Below are 26,336 nucleotides of genomic sequence, written 5' to 3'. Positions count from 1 at the left end.
TAGAAGTTGTATGGTACTGTTTATTGTAATATTTTGGATAAAACAGGAATTTACTGTTGCACAGACAGTAACATGGTCATTGTCAACACTGCAGGACTGAATTAAATGAACTAAGGCTTACAAAGGCAACTTCTATTCCCAGCCTCTCCCACTCTCCAAAAAAAATCACCCATCTCCCATGTACACATCCTAAGACCTTCTCTTCAGAAAGTTACAAGGCTGGCAGCTAAAGACATAGACACTACTTTTACTGGTAATGAGGGAGGCCAGCTGTATGCAGAGAGGTTGGGTGTCTTCCCAGCTGATTACTTAACATCAGCCTCAGTAAACCCAATTTCCTCAAGCATAGACTGAGGTTCATAAACTCATCAGACTTTAAACCCTGGTCTTAATTAACACATTTAGAAGTTACTTCCATTCCTTCCACTCACTAATTTTTCTGATTTATTACAAAAAGGTAAAAGGTCTTTTCTCCCATTACCAATTACCTGAGCTATTCAGTACTCTTTAATGCAACCTTCCATGACTAAATTTGTTTCTAGACTTTCAGGTCTCCACTTTTTTTACTTAAAATATTTGTCAAACAAGGAGCAATTTTCTACTTATGAAGGAGTCAGCTAATTAGTATGGTACCCTGTCATTCTGTCACACGGGCTTGACAAACAATATAGCAGATTAAAGAGTTGCTAATTGGCCGACAGTGTTAGCAGCAATTTCACAGTGCTAATGTACCAAGAAAACATTAAAAAGTTGCTCTGATCAGACTATGGAAAGATTACACAAAATGAGTTTTGAAAGAATAGTCAGTATGTTACAGTAATGCTATGTGATGTGGAAACATATACATTATCACTTGGAAAGGATTGAAGGTGACTGAAAGCTGAGCATGACAGTTTCAAAACCAAGAGAGAGAGAAAAGTTATGAAAACAGGGATACAATCTACATGAAATAAGAATAAATGACATATGAGAAGATAATTTGAAGCTGTTTGCATAAGAATAACTTAAACTCCCTCAAACAAACATCCCACTGGTTTCAATGGCAGAGAGTTAAGGTAATGCTGACACTTTTGTAAAATCCACTTTCAATGAACTCAGGGGATTAGTCAAGGACGCACTGCAGAGTAGGAGATTTGAAGAAATGGAAGCCCAAGAAGGGTGGCTGTGCCTTAAGGAAACGATCCTTTGGGCACAAAGCAAGACGATCCCCTAGCGAGGCAAAAGAGGGAAAGGGGCCAGGAGGCTTCCCTGGCTGACCAGAGAAATCCAGGGCAGCCTAAGGGCCAAAAGGGGAGCACATAAAAAAGTGGAAACAGGGAGAGATCACCAAAGACGAATATACCTCCTCTGCTCATGCTTGTAGGGAGGCAGTTAGACGGGCCAAAGCTACCATGGAGCTGAGGATGGCAACCCAAGTAAAAGTCAACAAGAAATTGTTTTTTAGATATATAGGGAGTAAAAGGAAGGCCCAGGGAGGAATAGGACCCCTGCTAAATGGGCAGAAACAATTGGTGACGGACAGGGGGGACAAGGCTGAACTCCTCAATGAGTTCTTTGCCTCAGTGTTCCTAAGCGAGGGACACGACAAGTCTCTCACTGGGGTTGTAGAGAGGCAGCAGCAAGGCGCCAGACTTCCATGTGTAGACCCTGAGATGGTGCAGAGTCTCTTGGAAGAACTGGATGCCTTTAAGTCGGCAGGCCCGGATGAGCTCCATCCGAGGGTGCTAAAGGCACTGGCCGACATCATTGCAGAGCCACTGGCGGGAATATTTGAATGCTCGTGGCGCACGGGCCAAGTCCCGGAGGACTGGAAAAGGGCCAACGTGGTCCCCATTTTCAAAAAGGGGAGGAAGGAGGACCCAGGCAACTATAGGCCAGTCAGTCTCACCTCCATCCTTGGCAAAGTCTTTGAAAAAATTATCAAGGCTCACATTTGTGAGAGCCCAGCAGGACAAATTATACTGAGGGGAAATCAGCACGGGTTCGTGGCAGGCAGATTGTGCCTGACCAATCTAGTTTCTTTTTATGACCAGGTTATGAAACGCCTGGACACAGGAGGAGGGGTGGATGTCGTATACTTAGACTTCAGGAAGGCCTTCGATACGGTATCCCACCCCATACTGGTGAACAAGTTAAGAGGCTGTGACTTGGATGACTACACAGTCCGGTGGGTGTTGAATTGGCTGGAGGGTCGCACCCAGAGAGTCGTGGTGGATGGGTCGGTTTCAACCTGGAAGGGTGTGGGCAGTGGGGTCCCGCAGGGTTCGGTCCTTGGACCGATACTCTTTAATGTCTTCATCAGTGACTTGGACGAGGGAGTGAAGTGTACTCTGTCCAAGTTTGCAGATGACACAAAGCTATGGGGAGATGTGGACACGCTGGAGGGCAGGGAACAGCTGCAAGCAGATCTGGACAGGTTGGACAAGTGGGCAGAAAACAACAGAATGCAATTCAACAAGGAGAAATGCAAAGTGCTGCACCTAGGGAGGAAAAATGTCCAGCACACCTACAGCCTAGGGAATGACCTGCTGGGTGGCACAGAGGTGGAAAGGGATCTTGGAGTCCTAGTGGACTCCAAGATGAACATGAGTCAGCAGTGTGACGAAGCCATCAAAAAAGCCAATGGCACTTTATCGTGCATCAGCAGATGCATGATGAATAGGTCCAAGGAGGTGATACTTCCCCTCTATCGGGCGCTGGTCAGACCGCAGTTGGAGTACTGCATGCAATTCTGGGCGCCGCAATTCAAGAGGGATGCGGATAACCTGGAGAGGGTCCAGAGAAGGGCTACTCGTATGGTTAAGGGCCTACAGACCAAGCCCTACGAGGAGAGACTAGAGAACCTGGATCTTTTCAGCCTCCGCAATAGAAGGTTGAGAGGCGACCTTATGGCCGCCTATAAGTTCATCACGGGGGCACAGAAGGGAATTGGTGAGTATTTATTCACCAAGGTGCCCCCGGGGGTTACAAGAAATAATGGCCACAAGCTAGCAGAGAGCAGATTTAGATTGGACATTAGGAAGAACTTCTTCACAGTTCGAGTGGCCAGGGTCTGGAACAGGCTCCCAAGGGAGGTGGTGCTCTCCCCTACCCTGGGGGTCTTCAAGAGGAGGTTAGATAAGCATCTAGCTGGGGTCATCTAGACCCAGCACTCTGTCCTGCCTACGCAGGGGGTCGGACTCGATGATCTATTGACATCCCTTCCGACCCTAACATCTATGAATCTATGAATGTGTAATTTCATTGTCTTAAAAATAAATGTAATGAATCTTGTGTTTTATAGACACAAAGACAAAGGATAAAGTGAGGCTGAAGTGTAGAAAGAGTCTGGTAGACCTTGGAAAAGCCTATCCATCTACTCAGTGGTCATCCTGATATTGTTGTCCCATAAGGCCTTTGAGATCTGTTGGTTTAAGGAAATATCTTGTCTCATCCCAGCAGCCAGTGGCTTGCCCAAGATGTAGTTATAGAAAGCAATGCACTTTAAGATATAGGGTGCTTACTAGCACTATTTTTCAGTCTTCTCATGTCATGTCACCATGTTCAAATGTGGGTCTAGTAACAGGCACCTACTATTGCTCAATCTGTAGCTTTAGCAAGGTCCTTGTTGATACTTCATTCTCTTATATGTGAGCATCAGGAGTTCTGTAGTCTGAAAGTTTCCTCCATATTCACACATGGTGTTGGTGTATCCCCATAGCTGCACGTTAACTTTTGTCTTACTGACCCCTGTTCGGATGTGGTTCAAGCTTTTCCATATTGACCAGCTGAGCTCTGCACCTGCAGGAAATTGCTCAGCAGTTTTGATATTCATTCTAACTCCTTCCTGGGTCAATGAACTGCCACATTTATTCGTGTGTCTGTTGGTGTTTTATCCAGTGCCTGTATTTTAAAAAGGAAACTTTTCCATGATTTTAAACTGGGAGTCATAATGTGACTACATAGTGGGTGCCTCTTGTCTTTGATCAGTTGGATGTGTTCTCTTTTATTTGCTGCTTCTCTCCTGGTGTCTGATGCAAAGATTCTGGCAGGAAGATGGAGACTGTTGACATTCATTGGTTTAAAGCATCCAGTAATCCAACCTTCAGTCAGCACAGGGTCTAGCTTCTTTGCATGTGTCAATCTCTTCCAAACTGGGCATCCATACCTTTAAAGAAAAGACAAGGAAGTTTGCTATTAAATCTTCATATGGTACAGATAACAGTCTCAACATTAAAGGTAAATATTACAGCTTTAAAATATTTTACATTAGAATGATACAGTATTCAATATATTAAATAAGTCATGTTTTATACTGCATGATATACATGCTCTAAATTTTTTTTAAAATGTATGCATCCAAAATCTTTAAAATTACAGGAAGACAGTGTAGTTATAGAAAATATTTAGCCTTTCTTCCCTCAGTGCTCTAGATGAACTTTGAAAACATCTGTGAAGAGACCCTGAATGTCTAAGAAAAGGAATCAAACTAAGTCCTAGAGTCTCTACTGATATAAATTAATTTAATCAAAATATTAAGGGGTGTGAATAGCAAATACCTTAATTTTCAGTACACTAATGTTGGGAATTTTTGGTAATAAGAAGAATATCAATTAATCATTTATGAGTCTAAATTATATCAAATTGTTATTACTGAATATTAGGAAAATTTAAATTATTGGACTGGTAAAATCAGTGGTTGCCACCTAGCCTGTTTAGGAAGGATCCTATCATCAAGGGAGATCAACAGCAAAAAGGTAGAGCCCTTTTCTCCCTAGCACCACCTGGGGTGACAAGGAACCATGGTAATAAGCTGATGGAGAATAGGTTTAGGTTAGAGATCAGAAAGCAATATTTTACAGTTAGGGTACCCAAAATCTGGAACCTACTTCCCAGGGAAGTGGTCCTCGGCCCTACCTTGGGCAACTTCAAGAGCAGGTTGGATGATCACCTGTCTGGGGTCTTGTGAACCCAACATTCATTCCTGTCTGTGACAGGGGGTCAGGCTAGATTATCTGTTCAGGTCCCTCTTGACCCTAGCTACTATGAAACTATAGGCAAAAGGGGTAGGGAAGAAAAAATCTCTGTCCAATATGCCATTATTTGTTTCCAAATCACAAACAATTCAGAAGCAAATTACCTTGATTGTTTACAGATCAGTATTCTAAGAAATAAAGCATAAAATAAGGTACTGGTTTGTACATGCTGCAGATCACAAATCACAAAGGAAAACAGGATGATAGGCTGGTAAGTAGCTACCTATAATGTGTAGAAAAAGATGCTTTAAGATATGAGCTTTCAGTCTCCTTAGTATATACTGAAGACCTCATATACTGAAAACATTCAGAATTTCTAAAAATTATAGATAATGATTGCCTCCATCACAGAAGAATTCTGTATTGGAATTCACATTGGCAGATAAACAGGAATCAATTACAAAACTGAAAAAACAGTAGTTTTATGAGAGTTTTAGTATAATGTTCATGGTATATACATTTTATATGTAAACCATTTTGTATAGGTGAGAAAATAAATGGGATGTTAATAACAATTAGTATAAATCAGAAGCTGGGAATTTTAGAAGAATCAATAAGAGATATAGGTATTATGAAGAAAACTAATGGAATTAGGGATATAAATACTTCAGGTATCTTTAGAACACAATTAGTCCTAGCAATGGAAGAAGTAGATGGACATAGTAGAAATGCCAGTAATATCAAAGAAAAGGGTGAAGTACCTGATACATATTACTATTTTCTGCTAGAAAATATGTTTGTGTCACATAATGATAAAATATTTTCCATGTCAAGAGTAACTAAGGAGGATGTTAAATAGCAGTTACTAAAGCTGGATATTTTTAAATAATCAGTTTAGATAACTTTAAAACTGTAAAAGAGCTGGGCAATGAGCTCTCTGGATTTTTAATGTTGATCTTCAATTATGTCTGAAAGTATTCGTGGTTTTTCAAGATCTGAAAAGGATAAATGGGTAAATATAGACCAGATACTGTTAGAGTGATGGTTGGGATAAAGTTAGGCAAGCTTTCATTAGGCCTGTGCAACTAGGGAACTATTCGATTCAGATTCAGCAGATTCAGATGCCAGAGATTCAATTTTGAGATCCTAATTGTTTTTCTGATTTGAGTCGGCGGAATCGCTTAGGAAGATTTGGAGCCAATTCGGAGATTCGGCCATAGAGTATAATGGGGAATCAATGAAATAGCTATAACTTTGTTTTCTTTTGTCTGATTCAGATGACACAGGCAGAGATGGTAGCCACTGCTGAGAGCATGGTATGTGCCAAGTTTCAAGGTGATAGATGCAGGGGTTTCTGGGAAACTGTACCTCAAATTCTGAAAGAAAAACTCATGTCACTTGTGTGTGTTAAGCCACAGTGGGGTGAAAACTGTTAGGTTGGTATCTCTTTCTGATTCCACAAATCCTGCCCAGTTTCAAGGAGACAGGTGCAGGGGTTTCTAGGAAACTGCATCTGAAACTGCTGACAGGCAAAGCTCATGACAGAGGTAACACTGTATGTGTTTTAAGGCACAGGAGGGTGGAAACTACAGGAGTGGTAGCCCCTGCTGCAGCCACAAAGCCTGCCAGGTTTCAAGGAGTTAGATGCAGGGTTTGGGGGAAACTGTACCTCAAGTTGCAGACAAGCAAAACATGTGACACGGGTGAGTGTGTGTTAAGGCACAGCAGGGTGAAAGCTGCAGGCATGCTAGCCCCTGCTGAGGCCATGAAGTCTGCCAGCTTTCAAGGAGATAGGTGCAGGGGCTTCTGGGTTCTGGGGCCCTGCACCTCTAGCTGCTGACAGGCAAAACTCATGCAGTGGGTGCTTGTGCAAGTATGTCTGTCTTGGGGCACAGGTGGTGGGGGGAACTACTGCAGGTCTGGCTGCTAGGCCCTGCTGCAGCCACAAAGCCTGCCAGCTGTTAAGGAGATAAGTGCAGGGTGGTTCTGGGGCCCTGCACCCCTAGCTGCTGACAGACAAAACTTGTGACATGGGTGCTTGTGCAACTGACTGTCTCTGTCTTGCAGTAGAAACAGTTCCCGGCTCTGTATTGATTCTGACCTCTCCTTAGTCTGTGGTTTTGTAAGTGTTAATCCTTGCTCATTAACTCATTATCCACACTAGCTACTGTGTATTGAGCTGGTCCCTGAGTGAATCAATACAGAGCCAGGAACTGCTTCTGAAACACCCTGCCACAGGAGCATCAGGGAGAAAACAAAAAAAGCAAACTTACCCAGAGAGGCAGGAGAAACCGTGGTGAGCCCAGGCAGGAAAAACACTGTGTCTCAAACAATTAAAGAAATCAGCTGGGGCCACAGCAGATCAAAGGCTGCCATGGCAAACCCAGCTGCTGGGGTTTGAGCCCAGGAAAAGGAAAGTGGTACAGCCAAGGAGAGAGAAAAAAAAAATGTGCCAAAGAGGAAAAGAGGAAACAGCTAGGTCAGGCAAGCAGCAAATGGGAGGCTGCCACAGCAGACCCAGCTGGACAAAAGGAAGATTTAAGGGACACCAAGAGGGCATTCAGGAGTTGGATGGAAAGAGGGGGAGACGAGAAGAGGAAAAGACGACAGGTGAAAAGAGAGAGGAAGAGAACCAACCCCGGAGCTTGAGGTCCCCCAACTTACCTGGGGAGAGCCAGCCAAAAATTTGCCCAGACAGGGAGAACCAGCTCCGGAGTGGAGGAAGCTGTGCAGCCTGTGACTCCAGTCCCAGGGAGTGAAGGTAATCACTCCAGGAACCTAGAAGAAAATGAAGATATGGACAAGATTACTCTCCAGGAATGAGCAAGTCTGTCCTGGCCCTGAAGGTAAGGGTGGGGTTAGAAGTAAGGAATAGATCTCTTGGGACCTCTGCATGGAAGAACGGGGCAAGCAGCCAAACTAAGAGGAAGACTCTGGTCAGGGGTCCCTAAGACCACGACCAGAGCACCAGCGTCAGGGGCTAGTAACAACATGCCCAGAACATCTGGTGTGTTTAGGGCAGGGGATGGTGAAGCCCTGTGAAGAACAGCCGACAACTTGAGCCTATAACAAACCCCTTTGTCTCCCAGGAGCGTTTTGTCATCTATTTCTCATAACATCAAAAGGCATGGCAGACAATTTTCCAAAGGATAAAACACTACCATCTCAACTGGGAGACGACGTGGCTTTCGGTGGCACACCATCAACCTCCTACACGTATATCTAGAAACAATGAATGTAAGACATACTTTAAAAAGTACTAACTGAACTAATAGTGTAGCAAAACCCACAGTTTTTCTTTATTTTAATTTATTTTAAAATGCATTCCCTCCCCTTCCCCAACTATTTCTGACTTTTTCTCTCCCTCTCAGACTTAGGATAAGCTTTAACATTTTTATTTTGGTAGCAAGTTTTCGGTTGTGGATATCCATTGTTTTATATTGTATTATTATTAGGTTTGTATTGATTCTTACTGTTGTATATTGTCTTATTATCAATTTGTATTGTTTTTTATTGTTTCATACAGATATTGTATGGTTTAGGCCTGTGTTTGTAAGTGAACCAAAGTCATGTCAAGTTTCCATTTTATATGTCAAGCCTCCATCTTGTGTCCTCTGCCTGGGCATCCCATGTTGCAACAATATGAGTCATTGTACCCCTCCCATGTAAATTGGTTCCCAGATGAATGAGAATGATTGGGAATGATTGAAATACAATGGTAGCAGGCCTCTACTGAATGGCCTGTAATGACTGGGCCATCACCTCACATTGATTCATCCAGGAACCATGGACCTCACCCAGGAACAGAGACAAGAACCCAGCATTTGAAAGACAAAAGACCCTGCAGAACGAGCAACTCGACCATTGTACCTCACCATTACAGACACCTGAAACTGCACATCCCTGCATGACCCTTGCCTGGACATGCCTTCTGTCACTAGGGTCACACAAGGTCTGCCCCTATAAGAAGGGGCGGTGATGACAGACCCAATGAAATGCCCTCTCCATCTGGACCAGCACCATGCCACACCACCTATCCACCCAGAGGCCCTGCCAGCGACCCCCCTCTGGACAACACCTACTGGACAATGACTCCTTTCCAGCCTGGATAGGTAGATATTACCTGCACACCTCTCCTACAATTTGGACTCTCTCTCTCTCTGTCTCTCTCCCTGGACTTCAGTGGACTTCAGCCCCTGCACCGAGCCTCTCTAATGCCTGCTGCCATTGTGTGTGTGTGTGTGTGTGTGTGTGTGTGTGTGTGTGTGTGTGTGTGTGTGTGTGCGCACGCACATGTGTGCGTGCAAGGGAACCAATAAGACATTGTGTCACCATCTCCCCTGTTCAATAAAACCACTGCCATTTGCAACCCTGAGTTGGGTCATGTTTTACTGAACCCCAGTCCCTTCCTTATCTTAAATACCAGCCTCGTTCTCTCTCTCAGCTCCAGGCGCCACCCCTCTCCACTAATTTCCCAATCTCCTCTCAATTCCTACTGCCTTTTCACTGTGACGTTCTGCTGCCTTTCTCTGTTTTCCCATTGCCCTGCCACCTTTCAGTCTCTCCTGCTGCTTTTCCTGTGATTTTCTGCTGTCCATCTCTCTGTTTTCAGGCTTCCCCCACACCTTCTGTAGTCCTCCCCCCCACCCCTGTAGCTTCCCAGCTCCTCATGGCTCTCCTGCAGTTTTCTCCAACAGCTGGAGCCTTTCTCCAGCTCCCAGCACCTACTGGCACTCCCTGCAACTTCTCTAGCTGCCCAAGAGGCATCCTCTGGCTCCCCACACCCAGAGCCCCTCTTTAACACCCACACTTTCCCTTAGTCCCATTTTCCCTCTCCCCACCTACCTTTTCAGCTCCCCCGTAGCTCTGGCTCCAGTCCCAGCCTCTGTGCCGGCATCGCTCCCCTGTTCTGTAGGCTTTGGGTGTTGTCTTTTAATCAATTAAGATCAATTAACCTAAAGTTACCCCCAGTCTCAGTTCTTCAGTCCAGGTCCCTCTAGTCTACCAGTTCTAATCCCAGTCCTGGTGACTTTCACTCCCAGCAACTTTCACTCCCTACACTTCTACTTTCTTACCTTAACCTTCTCCCAGATATCCCAAGTACACCAAGCATGTACATACATACATACATACATACACATCACAACACCCAACTTAGGAACTCACCTGTGTGTATGTGTAGGTGGGTGGTATATGTGTGTGTGTGTGTGTGTGTGTGTGTGTGTGTATGGCATTGTTTGCATGATATACAAATTAGTAATCTGTGTCTAACTTCTGGGGCGTATAGTGTATGTGCTTGAATTGGTGATAAGTATGTATGTGCCTAGGCTGGTTTGAATGTGTATATGCCTGAGCTGGTTGTGTGCATGTGTATGCGCCTAATTGATTTGTGTGTTTGTATATGTGCAATTGTGTCACACCTTCCTGTATAACAGTGCAATATTGAGATCCTGAGAGTTGGCCTGACCCCACAGGGCAACAATAGAACTCTATTCTAGGAGGCAGGGACTCTGAAAAAGACTTGGTGGATAATCAGCTGGATATTAGATCTAAGTGCAACGCTCTAAGTGGTTATGTTACCTGTGTATTTCACATGGTTCAACTCCAACTTAGATTATTGTCAGTTCAAATACAAGGAGGATGTGATAAATTTGAGAGGGCTCAGAAAAGTGCTGCAATAATGGTAAAAGGATTGGAAAATATGCTCTTAGAGAGATATTCAAGGAGCTCTATCTGTGTAGTTTACAAAGGAAAAATTAAGACATTACCAGATCATAGTTTATTGGTATCATCACCTGGTACAGAAATCTGGTAAGAAGGCTCTTCCAACTAACAGACAAAAGCATAACATGATCCAAAGACTGGACGTTGACTCTAGGCAAGTTCACAGGAGAAATAATGCATTCTTTTTTTAAACAGAGAAGGTTAATTTAGCCACTAAATCAATATACCAAGTCCTGTAATGACCAGAAGTGCAACTATCAGTAATATTGTTGAATAAATGGTGGTGAACTCATACTGGACAGATATCTTCATTACAGAAAAATATATCATCACAAATTACTTTAATCATAACTTTGGTTATTATTTACAACAGAAAGAACAAAGATTTTACTCGCCAAAGAACAAATCTCCATCCTTCACCTCTGATAACCAATTCAAGAAAGATTTGAGGCTCTCTACTGCTGCCAATATTACAGGCATGTTCTGTCTATACAGAAGAGTTTCCAGTTACTTTTCAGTTTTTATAATTAGCAGCAATTTCATCAATGAAAAAGACAAAAAACAGTTGAAATTATGTTAAACAAACAATGGCAAAGAAATGACGTGTTGGGGGATCTTTGATATAAATGGCAAAAAGGAATAATTAAAAAGTAGTTAAGGGCCGGTAGGGACAGCAAGATACTACAATCTATTATTCAATAAAAGCCTGTGACCACCAGTGTTATGAGCTAATGTCCAAAAATCAAATTGAAACATGATTAATGTCTCCTAAATCTCTGAAGATCACTTAGAGAAGGGTGTATATAGGATATAGTATAGTATGCCTTGCAGTTACAATCAATTAAGCAGGAGGAGACAAGATAATACATGTAATTAACAACACTTGGACTAAGCTAAGATTATAAAAATTAACAGCAGCATTAATTTTGTTACTTTCTGTTAATGTACTCTCGGACAGGTTTTAGATGGATGAGTAATGATAAGGTCAGCTTCCAGTGTTACATTCCCATTGCTGTCTAAAACAGGAGGAGGAAAAAATCATGTAATCTGCAGGAAATACATTAGTGCAATGCTCTGAAAAATATTAGACCACATCCAGGGCTTGTCAGGAAAAGAAAGAGATGCCTTTAAAAAGAGCTAAGTGCATGGAAATGCGTAGGGACTGCTCAGGGAATCATAAACATTGTGACACAAAATGTTGGGGTAAGCCAAAATTCTCATATTTGTAGCCATGCTTTCATTTGTCTTCCATAACCTTCAGTAAAACATTAAACAGACTGAGCTTCTTACCACATATAGACTCTGAGCCTCTTTCTCTACATACACCAGTTGAATGAATTCATCTAACAAGGATAGTGTGGAATTCACCACCTTTGGGGGAGAAAAAACAGGTAGACACCTTCAAAACAATAACCGCAATGTCTCAGAACAATGAGACAATACCGCATCTCTGCAGACACTAATCTACAGTACGGCCAGGTTATCTGTCCAAAGGAAGGAGAAACTCACAGCAGTGCCTTGAGATTATAAAATGAGAAGCACATTAAATGTTGTCAGTCCCGAAAGAAAATAAGCATTACAGGAAGTGAATATAGGACTGGGCAAATTTTCAAAATCCCATGTGGTTCAGGAAGCCTGATGGATTTTATGTAAGGAGGATCATCCAGGATCATTTGGGAGGGAGGGAAGTGCTCATTTTATATCAAATAAAAGGTAAAATTCAGCATTTTTTTGAGAGAGAGAAACATGTAGCTTCTGAATTCCATTGTGAGTAAATGCAATGGATCAAGTGTTCTATATTCTAAATAAGAATCTTCACAGGTGAGGCTAACGTGTAGATACAGATCTACAAAACAATGGTATTCACTTTGTATTTTCAATATAACCACAAATGTGGAGATTCTTTTTGGTAAACTGAAGGGAGAAATTAAGAAAATATAGTATATAGCACCAATATCCTCTCTAGAATGTGTTCTTCAACAGATTCTAGTGAATCTAAGTCTCTGCCTTCCCTTTCTCCAAAACACTAAATCATCGTTTACCATGAGGGACTCTGGGATGGAGGCCGACATTTACATGTTTGAATGCTCACAGGTGCCACAGGACCAGCTGCTGCTATACAAGTCCTTTATATTTCACTGCCTGATTTTAACACATTAATCATTGAGCAACTGTTGTTACTCATTAGTTTCATTGTTATGGTCTCAGATTATGAAAAATAAGCATGTCCAGTGTGAAGCCTTGTTTATGTCAAGAGTCAGTAACTGACATCAACATAATTATTTCTGATTTTACACCAATTTGATGGAAATCACAATCTGCTCTATGAAGCAGCAATAGGAATAGTAATTTGCAATAGGAATAGTTATTTCTTGTTGCTACTATTGTCCTGACCTTTGTGGTCACCAGTTGATCTTTGTTATATCAAGCCCCTGGAAGACATTATTTCCATCAAGCAACATGCTATCCAGAAGGGACAAAAACACTATGGGAACGTGTTCTGCCAACACACATCACCAAGGTAACAGAGAGAGCTGCTGGTAGGGTCTGTCATTGTCCCCCACCTCCCCTTTAGCTTTGCTGCTCAAGGTCCACCTGAGCCCACAGATGAGCTCCCCCTCAATGAAGAAGTTGCTCCCCCAACCCTTGCTCAGAGCAAGGGAGACCCATGAAACAGGTGTGGAGGACAGCAGGGAGGGACAAGCAGAAGTGATAGGGTTTGAACTATCTCAGGATACCTTATGAAGCACTTTTCTGTATCTGCATCTCCTGTCTCTCCATCTTGTGTGTATGTGTCCTTCCTCTATCATATTCCTGTTATGTGCAAGTAAAGCATATCATGTTGGGGTTTTGTTTACACTCCAGCTCTCACAGGGAAGAGGTGCTAAAAAGAAGCAGCCTTGAAAGGGAGTTGGGGAAAAAGAGTAGGGACTGCTAGTCATGGCATCTCCTGCTGACACACTCTGGGGCAGCTGATCTCTACACGAGTCACAGGGAGTCCCCTCAGAGGAAGGATGTTGGGGTGGGAGAGAAGAGCAATCCACCCTGAGATTTTGGAGGACCAAGCCAAACATTATCAACCTATGTGCAACATATCATTTGTTCAAATTAAAGCACAATTCAAGAAAACTGCACTTATATTCTACATTTAAGAAACAGCATCTTTGTGGCTGGCTCACCACTTTTGCGGTTCATTGTCAGGTGATAAATTATTTGAATGTGTGATATATTACAATTTATTGCACTACTAACACATTAATTATATGTTAAATGTAATATCTGCCATGGGCCTCAGTAACCAGTCAAATTTATCCCCCATGTCTGTCAGTTCTACACAATAGAATATAATGCAGGAATAAGAAAAATGTATTAAAATGTATTGTAACATATAAACTTATTTTCCTTCCTTTTCCCATTTTCCTTGAAGCATTATCCCCATTTTGTTGTTTAATCACATTACAACATATGATGATTGTCCAAGTATTTTTAAGGAATAGACCCATAAGCGTGTGTGCCCATATACTATGTGATACTATATAAACTATGGTACTCTTGTTCTGTTACCTTCCACTGGATTGAAGACTTGAAGGTTAATTAAAATGTGGCAGTGACAGAAAGACTAACAACCAGAAAAGAAAAAATAAATTCTTTGTAGAAAAACAATAATGATGCACAGTACTCTTTCTGTGCAAAGCATCTAAAAATAGCTGGAATACAAACTTTTTTTGATAGCCCTGTTAGTCAAGCTTAGAAATAAGCATCCATTTTTTTTTTAAATAATAAGATTATTTCAGAACACATTTGTTGTATGTATTTAAATATATTTTCTTGACCATAAATCTGATTATGGTGTTCATTACTTCTTTTATTATTCTACTCTGTCTCTTTCCAGTTGAAATGAGGTATTATAGGCCCGGGAAGCTTGGCGCCTGAAAAAAACAGATGGAATTTTTTCCAGCAATAGCATCTTGGCTTTTATATATTTTCCTGGCTGACATAGGTTGACTCAGCTGATAGCTACAGACATACCTCTTAGGCTGGTCTCAGATCAACCTTCTACTGAACTTTAATACAGCGTTCACATATCAGTCTCAGAACACAAAAAATGTGATCTTAACATGCTAGCGTGAAAATATTTTTTTATATTGTAAGTAAAATTAATGCAAGAGATTATTTCCCCAGAGTCTAATGTTTTCTGGGCAAAAGTCCATGATGAAATTATAGCCACAAATCAGAAATTAAACCCATAATGTCAGTATTGGATACAGTTAAAAAACACAATATTTAAATCATTCATGGCTGTATTGGAAATTTGTCTAGACATTCAAATCTGATGGCCACTGAAGTCAATGGAAAGATTTCCACTGATTCCAGTCAACTCTATTTGAATCCCGGTGGGTCCATAAGGAAAATATTTACTAAAGTAAAAGTGAAGTTTTCACTTCAACAGAAGTCATTTCAGGACCCAATGAAATGTAGACAGAGATCAGGCATAAAAACACGAAAATACAACTTACCAGTTTATCATTAAAAACAGTAAACAAACAAAACACCAGAAAATAAGGGTTTTTTTTTCTCATTTGGCAACTGACATTTGTTCTCTACAGTTCAATTACTTTTTTTCTGTATAGATTAGCAAGTTGTGCTTGTGTATTTCCTATGACCATTGATCAAATTTAGGAAAGAAACTAATGATTCATCACTCAGTCTTAACATAATCTGGCATTCAAATGCTGAGTTTAAAAAATAGCTTTTTCTGACTTACTCCAATAGTATGGAACCAATGAAGGTAAACTTCCAAGATTTAAAATACATTCCAGACTTTTTCCCCCCATACCTGAGAGAGGAGTGGGACTGAAAACAAGTGTGTGCGTCAGTGTGTGAAAACTAAATGCAAGGAGATCCATTTTAATTGCTTTATTACACTTCATTTGGAAACTCACAGGTGACATGCTCAATAGTGCATTCCAGTACATGTTACTGTCTGCTGTTGATGGTTAAAAGATTTCTATTATACTACATTTTTAAATCTCTATAGTAAGGATCTCTGCAGCAAAGATACAACTGAGGCTTTTCAAAATTTTCAGTCTGAGGTCAACTGATATACCTATATATTATGCCTTCATTTTTCACATTAAACTGCTATATGAATGTGCAGATTGACTAACTGAATTAATAATCAACTGATTTGTGATGCAAAAGCCAGTTTTCTTACAATTTTTCTACATTACTTGAAAGAGAAAGTATCTTAGTATCTGAAAACCTGGGACACTTTGAAGCTCAGACTCTAGCTAAAGAATAAAAATACTAAAATAATACTATATCACATGAAATATATCTAATTCTTGCATAAATTCACAGTTCATTCTAACAGATTTAATTCCTTTTCCTCAGGAAGATTAAAAAACTAAAGGAAAAACAGAATTTTCTGTAGAGAAAGAATAGGCTAGCCCTGCGTAATCAGATGCAATATGCAAGTTTAACCTACTCTTAAACTGTTCTGTTTTTCCTCCCCCAGATGTAATATTACTGAAAGCAGAGGTTCATAAATGGTAGATTGCAGTTACACTGTGTTGACATAATTCAGGATATTCATTCTCCTGAGCTACAAATGAAGTTTATATCACAATTCACAATTTGTGGTTCTAACACTATAATAAGAGCAAAAACTGCAGACCCTGTTTTGAGTGTGGTAGTGGCTGATAATATAACATCAGGATACATTAAGAATTTATCTCTGCCAAAGCGTACCTATTTAGAATGCTTCTCATTTGAAAATCAGACAATGGGCAGGAGATGTTGATACCTGTTAATTAGTCAGAGTAAGACTTTTAATCTGTGCAGGGTTTTTGGTTTGTTATTTAATCAATAAACCTTTTTATCGAGTCAATTCATGTACAGTAGTTGGGTTTGGGGTGCTTTTTTTTTTTTAATTATCTTTCACCCCCATTTCCACCCATCTATTAAACTGAATGTTTCTCAAGAACTTTATGAATATCTTTAATCATGAATTTGTAAAAAATAATTTTGTTTCAGAATCTGCAGACAATGGAACCTCATCTCACTAGGCATCACATTAAACTATGTCTGCCTCATCATGTTGAGTAATGTAAGTTGTCCAACCCATAGCACCCTAATCTCTTGCCTCATTTCTTCACAGAAATATTTATCTAGCTTTCAGTTAATCAAGGCCAAACAGTCCTTTTTTTTGTTTGTTTGGCTTCACATATACTTTGTATAAATTCCTGAGTTTACGGATCAGGCTAAGTGATGGAACAATGGAATAATTATCTCTCTGTGTTTTACATTTCATTCTCATAAAAAGCCGTCTGTTCATCATTATCCAGAAACCATGGAGAAATGAAGAGCAAGTTCTACTCCTAAGAAGTTTATTGTTACTAATTCAAAGTGAAGCACAAGATATTATAGCTTGATTTCCACCAACATTTTTGACCTTGCAAGCTACAGATAAAAAATCCTTGTACCACATTAGTAAATAAACTGGTTCAGGTTGACACAGTGGTGATATACATAGAACATTAAGCTGTCATTTCTACAAACTGATTTTTTAAAGCAGCAGCACTTAAAAAAGTGACTTAAAACAAAGTACTCTTTCAGACAATTTTCATATGTTATAGCATAAAAAAATGAAAGGAATGAAGGCTATATTCCAGAACCAGAGGACACATAAGGGCATTCTGCAAACCTCCAGCACTGTAATTACCAGAGAACAATTCGCATAAGATCGAAAACAAAGATATCATGTACTCTCAGAAAATTTATAAGTCTCATGGATGTTACCTAACTTGAAAACATTCCAGCTGTTTAACTTTAACTGTCACTAAAATAGGAATCATTGAAAGTGTATGTTTTTTAAGCCATTGTTAAAAGAAAGTTATTGTGGTAAGTGTTGAATACAAATTAAGTCTTTAGGTAGAGGTCAAGAATTCTTGGCTCTAATGTAGTTGTTATTTGCAACTGGTAGTACTATTAGTGGCCAGAGGCACCAACCAAGATTGTGGCCTCATTGTACTGTACACTGTACAAACAGTCAGTAAAGCACAGTGTCTGATACAAAAACTTTATAGCGGGTACCATGAGAGTTGAATATTCCCAGCCCCACAAAGCTCTTTATGTACCTAACTACTAGTTATTCAATTAGGGGCCTACCTGTCTTTGTGGATTTAGGCACTAGTGGCATTTATATACCTACCTTCCTGTCCCACAATGCACTGGAGATCTGATGGGTTGGGTTGGAGCAGACTCAATTAATCGAGTCTGCTTTGCAGACAAGCTGATGTGCACTGCTGTGCATACTGTGCGTGCAGGTGCATAAGCAGCGAAATGTGCATCAGTGCACAGGAAAAAGCAGTGGTGCGCTTTTGAACAAAACACCTCCAATGTGTTTTAGTTCAAAAGTGCGCTGCCCCCATTTTCTCAATGCTGATGCACATTTTGCCATTTATACAACTGTATGCACCGCAGCCAGTGCAAGCATATGTACAAATGCCAATCTGGGCTTTTTTGGAAATCCTACCAAGTGGTTCTCTGCATCACTAGGCACATAGATAGCTTTCAAAATATGACCCTTAATCCTGTCAAATATGATTATATTTACCTAACTCACAGATAAGGTTTACCATATTCTTGCAAATTATTTTCTCGTATGAAAGGCTCTGTAAAAGAGCAAGTTTAAGATAGAATGTATCTTCACTAATGATTTAAAGATTCAAATTGGTATGAATTATATTTACACAAACAAGACACATTACCACCATATTCTACCACCTGTAGAAATCTTACAGTTAATTATTGTTCCTGGGATTTATAAAATGTGGAATTAGACATTTGCATTATCTGTTTAAATTTTAAACCTATTGGACTTTCTTCTTTAATTAAAAAAAATATCAGAATTGTATAATTAATTTGAGAGATACTGAAGCAAATGCAATCTTTTTAAGCTAAGAATGATTTACCAAAGGTGAAGAGGGACAAACTCAAAATTCTTTATACCCCCCAAAATCAAGCAATCAAGCTACAAACTCCAACTAATAACACCATAGTAATCTAGTGAGAGTCCAGGCTTGAAGGAAATATAGGAAGAGGACTCAATTAGGAGATGCATGGAAAAGTTATACTTTAAACAATGCCCACACGGACATTTTGTCAGCAGATTTAACTGAGGCTTCAAAAGGCAACACCAAATACAATAATATTGCATTCTCTATTGAACTAGGGCATATGCACAGGAACTAGTTCCCACAGGATGGAAAAGGATTTATTCCACATCAATTTCTCCATGGTAACTGCCTGTGTGCAGACACCTCCCCTGCATAAATGAAAGCTAAACCACAATGAAAAAAGGGTTCCTCAATGAAAAAGGGCTAGTCTACCATGATTTAGCCTTCAACACCTGCAGAGTTAGAGCATTCACATGGGCAGTTACAGTGAAACAGAAGCTGCACAGTAAAACCTTTTTCCCTTTTACTGCATGGGAACTACTGGTTTTTGTGCCCATGCTGCTAGAATACAAATTCAGTCTTAGGTGAAAGAGCTAATGTAAATGATAACACTACCTTCCTTCATATGTCTTTACCTATAGTTAATGGAAAAAGGGAAACTACTTTCTTATGACTAACAAAATTGTAGCTACTGTTGGATATTCCTCAATAGGAAAGGAATAATGTAATTAGAGCAACAGGCAATATAAAAAAAAAAAAACAGTTTGTCCGGTCACAAAAAGCACCAGAATAACACATGGAGAGCAAAACACTTGTATTGCTATTAACTTTCACCCTCAGAATATGTGTGACTTTTTTTTTTTAAGAGTTTTTCTTTATTTTATTTTAAATTCATATGGAATTAAACTTTATGGAAGGTCACCAGGACTGACATAGAATAACCCAAAAAAAGACAAATGCATTTTCCTTTCTCTCTGCATTCATTGATGCCAGTCCAAAGACTTGGAAAGTCCCAGAACAATACTGAAATATATATATGGTAGTTTGCATGGGTACCAAAATGTATGTGTAGTTCATTTTCTCCTGAAGCAATGTTTTTCTCAAGGCGATCACATCCAAGATTTAGATATTCAGTCTCCAGTAAAGCACCAGTTTACAAATGTGAAGTTCCAAGATGCATTAAAAATAATGATAATGAATGCATTACTAAATCTTCTTTTGAACATTAATATATCAAAGTGATATACCCAAGTGGATGGCTTCCAGGTAGATGGTTTCCACTTAACTTTGCTATAACTAGCTATCATTACAATAGCATTGTATAGGTGTGGAGCATCTTTTTCAAAGCTGACATATGCTTCTCTAACCAGTTCTTAGCTCTGTCTTGTGTGAATTTCCTGATTAATTTTTTTGGGGGGGGAACCTCTGTATAAGATGAAGTACTTCCCTGCACCTTTGAATTTTCTCAGAATATACTTAGATAGATAGCAATCATAGCAATGAGGTGTATGGGCTAAACTTTCCATGACACTCAAGAAAATCTCACTAATACATAGTAGATAAAAAAACTCCAGCCCATCTCTGACCCTTGGGTTGGCCTGATAATTACGCTATTTTCTGTCCATTTGTAATTGGGCCTCTGTGGCTTATTCATGATTGCAAGAGTTGCCAATTTCAGAAACCTCCTCTGGATCACCCCTCTATCATTCAACAACATAATACTGGCAACGACACCTTTATGTGATTTAGAGATTCCCACTATACCTGGGAGATCCCTAGCTGCCCTTTTAAAGGAGTCTTGTGGTTGTTTTACATAGCTGTTTTCCAAGAGTTGAGTATTGGGGATGTGCGAAACAGGCTGTATTCGATTTGGATTTGGCCCAAATCAGGGACAGTGATTCAATTAGTTGGTTCAGATCACTGTCCCGATTCAATTCAGCTGAATCCAAATCTGAAGATTTGATGGTGATTTGGAGAATCCATGATTTGGCCATAGACACAGCTTTAAATACTTTTTCTACATACCTCGAGAAACCAGGCACAACTTGTGAATGCCATGATGCTGGGGCAGATGGAGCACCCCACAGGAGTGGGGGGGGGGCCCACTCCATGCTCAGTGGCAGAACCAGAAGTGGCCCAGAAGCACATCCAGTCCACTTCCCAGTCCGCCACCAAGCGCATGGGGGACCTCCCCCCCTCCGCCCCATACCCTTCCCAGACCCAGAACACACTAGTCGCTGAGCCAAGGGGTAAGGTGGGGGGGGAAGTCCCCGCACACTACACGGCAGACCCAGAAGTGGACTGGAAGCAATTCTGATCCACTTCTGAGTCCACCACCAAGTGCACTGGGTACCTCCGCCCTCCCCCCGCTCGCATGGGACGCTCCATCTGCCCCAGAATCTCAGTGTTCATGAGCCACCTGGTACCTTGAGGTATGTAGAAAAAACATTTAAAGCTGTGTCTATGTCCAAATTATCGAATGTCTCTGAATGTCTCCGAATTGATTCAGAGGGTTCCAATTCAATTCAGAGAGATTAAAGTGTCTCCTGATTCAATTCAGATTCTGCCACCGAATCAAGTTGAATCTCCACCAAATCAAATCAGCAACCATAGCTTCATGCAGCCCTCCTGAGCATCTCATCCTAAGATTAACTTTACCTGCTTTGTACATGAAGTGGAAGGAGTATCTCTTCAGTTCCATGAGGAAAGGACAAACATTTTGCAATGAACAAAGGTACCATTCTGGGAGTTACTTTGTCCCCATGAAAGCCAGCCTATGGTTCTAAGTAAAAAGTGACTGTAATTCCTTAAACAGATGGTTAAAAGAATCTACTCCCAAAATGCCACTTGAGAGAGATATCAGTAGTACACGGTTCTGGAACACAGTTGTCTAACAAAGGAATTCTAACTGAGGTTTTCAAGCTCACATTCTGTCCTTAGAAATGTTACCAGTTTTGTGGTATACTGACCAACCTTTCCCCTAAAGGAACTAAAGGCATATAAAGTATACAAAAAAAAAAAAAAACCTTTCAAGAATTGGGTTCTAGATCTTTGCGTAGCTGTTGTAGAATTTTTTGTGTGATTAGCATTGGGCCATGAAAAGTAAATTCTCAAAAATGTTTTAGTGAAAGCTGTAAATAAACTACTACTAGTTCTCAAAAAATTAACACAAGCAAGTTATGGTTATTCAGGATTTGAACATATGAAGATGCCTCTCTGTATTGAGCCCAGTCCTGATGATTGCCTGAGAAACCTCTCTTCTTCAGCTTAAAGTATTCAATACACAATTAGTATAAGTAATTGTACTTCTAGCTATAAATACAAAAGGTCCATTATCAGAATATGTCTGCCAGCATAAAATATATTCTCTGTCTCTGGGAAACAGAGGAGTCCCTAAAGTGAAAGTCTAATTTCTGTATCTTAAGCCACTAACAAACATCCATTTAAAGGCAAAATGGGATCTGAGCCCCAATCTCAACAATCATGCATCCTGCCATGCCACATGTGCATGGCAGGCACATGATTTTGGGGATCAGGGATCAGATCCAAAACACACCCTACTTGCCAGCACATGGAGAGCCCAGGATCATGATCCCAGGCTAGCTACACACTAGCAAAATGAAAGGTGAGGGCATTTCTACATGTGCTCATGGTGTAGAGAGGGGTGCTTTAGTTAGAGCAGCTCCAAGAGCAGCTCCAAGAGCTGCTCTAATTAAAGCACTCTCAGAGTCTTGTGTATCAGTATTCCCACATTTTAAAATGGTGGTGGAGGTGCTTTAACGAAAGCTTGTCAAACAAACTAGTTAAAGCACCCCCACTGCCATTTTGAAGTTCAGGGACTCTGCATACATGAGATGCAGAGGCAGCTACAGTATGCTAATTAGCATTCTCTAGCAGACATGATTAATCGAGTCTTTTCTGACATATTGTAATTACTAGGACTGTGAGAAACAGCTATGTTTCGTTTCCGTTTCAGATTCAGCCAGTTTGGGGAAACAGTGATTCATTTCAGTGTTTTGGGTTACTGTTCCATTTCAATTTGACCAAATCTGTTTCACAGTTTTGACGCTGTTTCGGCACTGATTCAGAGATTCGGATCGGCTGGAGAGAGGCAGGCACAGACGGGAGGCTGCAGGTTCTCCCAAGGCTCCTCCAGCTGTGCCTGACTTTCCCTGGGGCCTCTGAGGACTCATGGCAGAGCTCCCCCCCATGCAGCATGGGGCAGTGGGCGGTAGCAGAGATCACTCCCCACCACCTGGCACCCATGTGGCAGCTGCCCCATGGCACAGATTCAGTGTGGCTTGGCAGGGCACCACACACTGTCTAGGAGCTGGGACTAAGCACTGCCAGAGCCACCCCAGCTCTCAGACAGCACACGGTGCCAAGCCATGCTGCACCTGTGCAATGTGACAACTAGCACATGGGTGTCAAGCAGGGGGACAATCCCTACTGCCCCCCCACTGGTGTGTGCTGCATGCGTTACCACAATCCCCCAGAGGCCCTGATCACTGCCACTACAGGTGGTGAGTGTGGGGTTTGGGGGGTTTTTTTGTTGTTGTTTTTTGCCGGGGTGGGGGAGGGAGATGGGGCTGGGCAAGGCAGCCATGGGGGCTTCTCCCGTGGCTCCTCCAGCTGTGCCTGCCTTTCCCCAGGTGGGGGGAGCCACAGGAGTATCCCTCATGCCTGCCCTGCCCAGTCCTACCCCCTCCCAACCCCAGCCTCCCAGCACTTTAAAAGGAGGGCTTCAGGGGGGCTGTGCCAGACTATTCCCGGGGGGTGCCTCCGAAACATTCCAAAACATCCAAAACATTTCTGAAATGTTTCAGATGGATTCATTTCATTTCAGAGATGGTTCAGAGACTTCCGTTTCATTTCAGCTTCAGTGTTTTGGGCACCGAAATGGGCTGAAACATCTCTGATAAAACAAAATCCAAGATTTATATGAAAGGCCCCTCACTCCCCTGCACAGCCTCCCCCCCCCCACTCCCCCAGACCTGCTAGTGTCCCTCACTCCCCTCCTACAGCCCCCTGGCCCTAGTCATGCCCCTCAATCCCCCCACAAGCCTCCTGGCCCTGCTCATGTGTGCCCCTCACCCTCCACACCCAGCCCCCACCCCCCCAGCCCTTCCAGAAGGGGAATCCAGATGCCAGGCCTATAGGGTCAGGGACCTGGTTCCACAGTCCCCTGACCCTGACAGGAGACAGCAGCTGCTGCATCACAATGAAGCCTGGCTCCCCTCTGCTGCATGCCTGCAGTGGGCTTGGGCAGGGGGGTGGCTCCCCATTCTTGTGTACATTCCCAGGGGGGCAGGCAAACCTGTGACCCCAGATCTGTGTGTGGGGTAGGTGCAAGCTGCCTGCTGCAAGCTCAAGTTCCCACCCTGCTGGCCTCTGCTGGGGCCTCAATGAACAATGGATGTGACCTGGCACTGCAGGGAACAGTGGGGCTGTGCAGGGATCTCCTTGCCACTGCAAGCTCTGTGCTTCTCCGGTGATGTGCCCCGTGAATGCACAACAGAAGTGAGGGGCACAAGCCATGCTGCCACCCCTAATTCTGCTGCATGTGCAAAGGATGCCTCGCCAAGGCAGCACAGAGCTTGCAGTGGCAAGGAGATCCCCACATGGCCCTGCTGTTCCCTGCAGCACTAGGTCATACCCACTAGACTGCGGACGCCCCTGGTGAGAGCAGTAGGGTGGGAGCCTGAGCCCGCAGCAGACAGCCCACACCCACCCCTGCCCCGCACACAGATCTGGGGGGCATGAGTTCCCCCCTGCCTCCCCAGGAGTGCACGCAGTGGTAGGGAGCCAGCTTCAACCCCCACCCACTGGATGAGCCACCCACAACTCCATCTCACTTCCCACCAGGGCCCTGTGGCCATGACATTGCAGCCCTGAGCCCAAAACTCCATGCAACAACTGGCTGGGCAGCAGCCCCAGCCCCAGCCCAGCCCAACTCCCTCCTGCGCGGGCCGGGAGCGATCCGCGGCCCGTTTTGTGCACACGGGCTGTGGCCAGCAGCCCGGGCACGCGGGGTCGGAGAAAACTGGGGGGTGAGCTAGAATTAGTCACGGACGCTTAGTGGTTGATTCAAGATTGTTTACTTACACCCAAGATGGTCGTGGTGTAGGCTGGACAGTTTTCCAGGCACAGCTCCGCTTAAATCCTTGTTTGAGGACTACGACAAGCTCGATCTCCTACGGAGTTGTCGAAACTCCGTGGGTCCATCTCTTTTTGCGCGCAGGGAGGGATACGTCTAGGAATCTATCGGCGACGGGGAGAGGCCAGAGGCTGATCAGGCCCCTATTGCCTTTTAAGAAATGTGTTGGGTCCGTAAGGATCCGCAGCGCTTAGAGATCTTCACGCAAGGCGAAGGTTTTTCTCTCTCTCGATCTCCGACTTGGGCGGAAACCACCCAAGCTCTTTATACGGCTAGCAAGCCAATCGCTAGCCACCACGTATGCATAATTTAATGTGAACCAATAATGTGGCTCGAATTTCAATACAAATGGCGGGAACTCTTTGCACCGAGCATTTCTTAGATGCAAAAAGAAATGCACCCTCAAAGAAAGCTACAAGTTGGTGGGAATCCTCCGTTGCACCAAGGTTCTCCTCTGCAGCAGAAAACTCCACCGTGCAAAGAAGCTGCAATTTAGCAGGAAAATAATTTAGCAGTGCCGAAGCACACACAAAACAAAAAATCACAACTTTGGGTTGTGACACCTCCCTCCTTATGGGGGCCTCAATTCCCACCCCTCTTACCTACAGGAGCTGCTCTCCAGGCTGCCTGGGGCCCCATGCCTGACTGCCCTCTTCCTGCTCCCTCCCAGCCCCCTACTCAACCACTTGAGAAACAAAGTAAAAATACACATTAAAATATATTACTTTATCATTTTTAATTTTTGTTTCTTTACAGTTTCTGTAAATTAGTTGAGGGGGTTTGGGGTTGTTTTTTTATGAAGGCGTATGTGTTCAATATGGTTACTAAGCACTTCAAGAACAATACAATTGTTGCTTTCCAACTGGTACTTAAATCAAGACTACAGGAAAACAAAGATAAAAGGAGTTACATTCAGTTTAGAAGAACGGTACCCACCACAATCCAGAGATGTCCTAAAATTCTCAAGTCAGCAACAATGTTCTTCAGTAAATCTATGAGGACAAAGGAAAATGAGAAGGATAAATGGGAACACAGTGAAGCTAGAATGACTTAAGCTGAGCAACAAATACTCAAAAACTAAGTTCTCAGCTTCTGGAGTTGTGAAGTCTGTCTGGATTTATTCATCTTGCTAATAGAAAAATGTCCTGCACTTAAAATATTCCCAACAAGCAATTTAGTAAACATCACATTCAACAGGCTAATGTAGATCTAAGAACTTGAAAACTGAATTTTCTTCCTTGAAGATATCTTCATCATTTAAGCCAGTGAGTCAATGAAAAAAGAAAAGGTTTTCATTTACAAAGATTGATCACTCCAGTGATCTGGAAAACAGGCAAAGAATGGATAACATGTATTTTGTACTTCTCCCTGAAAAAATATAACAAATTGTATGTTGATTTTATTCCCCAAATTGTTTTCTACTTGGCTGAATGTTGCCCAAAGAGGATTTATATGATTTGAACAAATGGCCTAAACTACTCATGGGGAAGACGGCTCTCCTATTGACCTATCACCATAAGACTGCACAAACATTGGCAA

General features: G+C 42.1%; 1 long non-coding RNA gene across 1 annotated transcript; it reads right to left on the bottom strand.

Moving 5' to 3' along the window:
• On the bottom strand, positions 1 to 25,791 carry LOC106738233 (uncharacterized). The gene is made up of 4 exons (XR_002091533.2): positions 25,734 to 25,791; positions 24,746 to 25,282; positions 7,620 to 7,733; positions 1 to 4,147 (listed from the first exon to the last, which is right to left on the bottom strand). It is a non-coding gene; the product is annotated as an uncharacterized LOC106738233 (long non-coding RNA).
• Between the last annotated feature and the right edge of the window lie 545 nt (positions 25,792 to 26,336).

This window comes from Alligator mississippiensis, chromosome 7, assembly GCF_030867095.1.
Source record: "Alligator mississippiensis isolate rAllMis1 chromosome 7, rAllMis1, whole genome shotgun sequence".
NCBI classification, from domain to species: domain Eukaryota; kingdom Metazoa; phylum Chordata; order Crocodylia; family Alligatoridae; genus Alligator; species Alligator mississippiensis.
Note: the sequence above shows the minus strand (reverse complement) of the source record. Positions and strands in the feature narration are given on the sequence as shown.